The sequence below is a fragment of the Canis lupus genome, unplaced genomic scaffold (assembly GCF_011100685.1).
Source record: "Canis lupus familiaris isolate Mischka breed German Shepherd unplaced genomic scaffold, alternate assembly UU_Cfam_GSD_1.0 chrUn_S1731H1927, whole genome shotgun sequence".
Classification (NCBI taxonomy): domain Eukaryota; kingdom Metazoa; phylum Chordata; class Mammalia; order Carnivora; family Canidae; genus Canis; species Canis lupus.
The window spans coordinates 25,170-30,517 of record NW_023330581.1 but is presented as its reverse complement, the minus strand read 5'-3'; positions in this window follow the sequence as shown (position 1 = coordinate 30,517).

Genomic DNA, 5,348 nt, shown 5'->3' with positions numbered 1-5,348 from the left:
ATCCTTTGTGTGCGGAGTTCCCGGTCCCCTCCAACGTGCTGATCCTCAGCTCAGCTCCTCCAGCCCCGAAGCTTTGTGTCTCTCTTGCGGAGGAGTCCCCGGGGTCCCGCTGCTTAAAGTCTCTCCGGGGCGGTCCACTTCTGCGGGCCTCCGGTTCCCCGCTCGGCGCCAGAGGCGCCCCCGAATGGGAGGGGGTGCAGCAGCCCGGCGGGGTCCGTGGGCCCGCGGGTGTGGAGGGGGCCGCCGCCGAGCGCCCGGGGACGCGGAGGACCCGTCGGCCCCCTGGGGAGCCCTCCCGCCCCGAGGGAGCGCGCTCAGCCCCGGGGGAGCCCCCCGCCCCGAGGAGCGCGCTCAGCCCCTCGGGAGCCCCCGACCCCCCTGGAGCCCCCCCCCGAGGACCGCGCTCAGGCCCTCGGGGAGCCTTCCCCCCTCCCCGAGGACCGCGCTCAGCCCCTAGGGAGCCCCCCGCCCCCGAGGAGCGCGCTCAGCCCCTGGGGAGCCTCCCCCCGCCCCGAGGACCGCGCTCAGCCCCCGGGGAGCCGCCCCCCCCCGCCCCGAGGAGCGGCGCTCAGCCCCGGGGAGCCCCGCGCCCCGCTTTCCCTTCGGGAGCCTGGAGCGCCGGGCGGCTGGGGCGGGCGCTCAGGACCCAACTCGGTCCAAGTTGGGGGCGCGCGGGGCGCGGGCGGAGGCGGGGCGCGCGGGGCCAGGCGCAGCCACGTGGGCTGCGGCGGGTCTCTGGACCCCGGGCCGCTGCATGCAGAGCCCCCGCGGGGCGGGGAGTGCCGGGCTCTCCGGGGTCCCCGGGGCTCGGCTGCCTGCCGGGAAGGGGCTGTGAGCGCCGGGGACCCTCCCGCTCCTGCTGTCCTCTCGCTTTGTTCCCCTCCGTCCACTGCCTGGATCTCCTTTGCAGCCAGGGCTCTTGCCAGCGTCTTTGGGAGGAAGGGACTGAAGGATTCCTCCCCTTCCTCTTAGTCTCCGTGAATTGGCACTTTGATCTAAGCTAGAGCGCCAGCCGCGCGTCTGGGCTCTGGAGGGACGCGGAAGGGCAGCCGAGGGAAGGGTGTGAGGTCCTGTGTAAGATCCCAGATAGACCCATCTTAGATAGAACATAGTTCTATCTTTTGTGGACCTTTTATAGAGGTAAATAGAAATATATTCTATCTATCTAAGATCGATCTATCATCTACCTCTGCAATGATGATGATGGTATGTGTATTTAGACGTTTCTCCCAGCAGTGGCCATGCTTTGCTCCCTTTCCCGGATCTTCTGTAACTTTCATTCTCAAGCCAGTTTTTTGTTTGTTTGTTTTTTGTTTTGTTTTGTTTTGGTTTTTTTGTTTGTTTGCTTTTTTTTTTTTTTTTTTTGGCATAACTCGTTTGAAAGAGCACTTTGCTACTAGCCATGTGCTAAGTGTTTTGTGGACATATCCTTTCACAACTTCCAGAACAAGACAAAGTCCGGGGTGAAACAAAAAAAGGAGCTCAAACTGTGGGCGTGGGACCATTTTGGTTTTTGCTCACTGTTACACATCTCATGGTTTAGCACAAAATTCAAGATTTCATAGGTAATCAGTAATATACTAGAGGCGTGTGTTGAGTGCATCTATTAAAACTGTTGTATAAATTCACTGTTTCCTTGTCAGTCCTTACCCTTCTGGAAGGAGACTGGCCTTTTGAAATCTTAGGATGAACTTCCACACAACTTTCAGCCTTCTATTTGTGTTTAAGTCGGCCACAAATTTGCTGTGAGTTCTCAGGGAATCACCGTGCTTGACTACCTAAACTTGAAAATGGAAGGGTTGCAAATGAAGAGCATTCTACAAAACAACTAGTACAGTTTTTAAAAATGTCAACATTGTGAAGGACAAAGAAACTGAAAAACTGTTCCCAGTTTTAGGAAATTTAGGAGATAAGAAAACAAATGGTGTGTGTGATCCTGGATTGATTCCTAGACCAGGAAAAGGACACGACTGAATAAATGAACAAGATTTGAATAAGGTCTATAAATCAGTTGACAGTATTATATCAGATTTAATTTCCCAATTTTGAAATTGTACTGTGGTTGTAGAAGATGATTGTATTTGTGGAAACTGAATAAAAGGTATATATGAATTTCATTTTGGCAACATTTTGTAGTCTGGTACTATTTTCAAGTGAAATGAAAGAGAAAATTGGCATGAAAAAAATATAATGAAAGGATTGGATTAAATGACCTTTAAGACTTCTCTGAGCCTAGACTTCTTCCACTGTATTATATAATATCTTCCAAGCCACCTCTCCTGCTGCAGTTGTTATAAAGTTCAAATGGAGATTTTAGGAAGGAAAAATGACTTTGGAAATTGCAAAATATTTCTTAAATTCCAAAACTTTTCACATAGACAGTTTGTTATTTCTTATTTTTATTTTTTTTATTTTTATTTTTATTTTTATTTTTTTTGTTATTTCTTATTTTTAGAAGGGTGAAATGCCTTCAGATGTCTTCACAGCCCTTACAAAACTAATAACACTCCTGTAAGCACATGTAGGCACCCAATGTTTAATAAATGAATGCCAGAAATATAATGGCTATAATGATAAGAGTAAAAGTTCTTCTAAAGAATTCACTATATACTAAAGAAGTATATATTCTTCTAAATATATATTTTGTTTGCCTTGTGGTAACTTCATTGAGCAGTAAAATTTCTAGACCCATGAAGGAATCACCTTAAAGATAACAGAGTAATTGTTCCTCATTAATAATTAAACCCTTTGTGACTTGACTTCTGTAGGATGCGTTTTGGAAGAATCTGCTGAGTTACTCTTTAGACCAATCTAACATGAGCAGATGCAAACAAAGCAGCCAGCGCAGCCATTAAATTTCAGTGTTTCCATGAACAAGAGAGTGCCCTAAATAAGATTAGTTCAGTCCTTAAAGGAGCCTGGAATATTCTTCCAAAAAAATATCTCTACTATTCACGAATAAGGGCTTATCCTTGGAAAACAGACCTGTACCCTGAAAGTAAAACAAAGTATCTGCCAGTTGTGGTTTTTACATAGGAGAGAAAAGGACCTGCTATTCTCCTCCATCCCTGAGCCCCACTTGCTATTTGTTAAAACCCAGCAAACCTGTTTCTCTTCTCTCATCTCTCTTCTCTCATAATGATTTCAAAATTTGCAGATGCATTTGTTTAAAGTCTTGTCGAAAAGCCTTCCTACCTCTTTCTAGCCATGATAAATGTGTGGAAATTATTTCGTAGCTGGGAAACAGGATTAAAACGTCAAAGTACAAGTAGGTCACTATACAAATGTGGAACTGGGCAAAGCAAAGGAAAAAAGGAAAAAGAATAAATTGGAAGGGTAAGGACTAATGTTGATTTTGAAATAATGTTTTTAATATTCTAGTCCTAGATTATTGATTATCTGCCTAATGTAAAAACAAGAATGAATACTCACACTAAATAGTTCCCAGAGAAATTTGGTAAAGATTCAAATGCCTTGATTTGTTTTTGTTTTTGTTTACCTCAATATAAATGTTGCTTTCCCCAGCCTCCCAAATACACTTTGATTGATCATTCACTTAAAGAGGTGGTCGGAAAGATTCATTTATAGGAGTTTAGTGAGGATGGGCAATTTTTAAGAGTGTATTTAAAAATAAAACTGTATTTTGCAGAACACTTGTAGATTTACAGAAGAATTATGAGGATACTCAAAGACTGGGCATTCCTCATTGAGAGTGGCAAACTAAGGAGACCCAGGACTGTTGCCATCTTGCATCAGCTGAACATTCAACAACTCAATGTGGAGTTTCACCCACAAAGAAGCTGACCATCGTCCCCATCTCCAAGACCAGACCTGTGGGTCAGATATTTTGCCCATAGGGAGAGACAGGCCAAAAAACAGAGCTCTAATCTCATCTCCGACCCCCAAGGAACTGATTTCAATTGTAATGAAGTACAGAGAAGCTCAAGCTCAGGACACTCCGAAAAGCAGTAAAAGTTATGGTGAAAGGTAACTGACAGGAGATCTATGGATTCATTGGTTATAAAGGCTACCCGGGAGGTTGCCCTCATTTCAGTGGAGAGAAATGAGGACAGTGACAGCTGGAAAGAATCCTCTTGAGTCAGACAAATAGCCAAGGACCTCAAGAACTGTCCCTTGAAAGGAGTCTAAATTTGATTGAATTCCTCTGTAAAGGAATTTATGTCTTAAGGCATTGTTGAAAACAACAAAGCAATTAGTTAGCAATTAATGGAGCTAACAGCTGAGTGTGATCAGGAAAAGAAACAGAGTTCTACTATAATCACTGTCACCCTAGGGTAACTGTGGACATATTCAAGTCTATGTCCCCTGAAGACCAAAATCAGAGGCTTCACACTGGGTGTGTGATGGGGTGCTGAGGTTGGGGAAAGGATAGGCTTCACTAAAATAATCCAGACTGAATCAGTAAACAAACAAACAAACAACAACAACAACAACAAAACCACAAGAAAATAATACTAAGCCCCGGGAAGAGAAAGAAAGTGCCTAGAATTGCTATAATATATAATTTGAAATGTCACAGTCACAGGAATATACACACACAGAGACACAAACACTGGAGACAGATACTGGAAAGGTGTGACCCATACACCAGAAAAAAAAAAAAAAGATTATGGAAAGTGCCTGTGAGAACATTCAGGTGTCAGATTTATTTTAATTGAAGTATAATTAATATAATATTGTATTAGTTTCAGGTGTATAACATATTGATTCAAGAATTCTATGCATTACCCAGTGCTCATCACAATAAATATAGTCACCATCTGTCACCAAACAATGCTATCACCGTATTATTGACTACATTTCCCTATGTTGTACTTCTCATCTCCAGTACATATATATTATATACTACATCTTCTTTATCCATTCATCAGTTGATGGATTTGGGCCCTTTTCATAGTTTGGTGATTATTGATAATGTTGCTATAAACACTGGGGTGCATGTGCCCCTTTGAATCTGTACTTTCGTATCCTTTGGATACATTAGCCTTGAAAAGAATCATCCTCAACCAACCTCTACAGTTCTCTAACATACTGGTCCAAATTAAGAAGAATATGTATCAAATTCACAAAGCCAACTCTGTAAGGCATAAACAGAAAGAACTAATGGAAAGTGAATTAATTATAAATGTTTGTTATAATTTCTTTGGGCTCACCAGCCAGAAAAAGGGCATCAAGAGAAGTAGACATCTTTCCAAATAGTGGAAAGTGGAATAGTGGAATCCCATGTCAGGAGAAGTTTTAAAGAGCTTATCCAAAGATGAATGAGGTTAATTGAAGCCAATTCAGTAGATTTGGGGGTCTACTGTTCCAACAGAATATATTTGTAA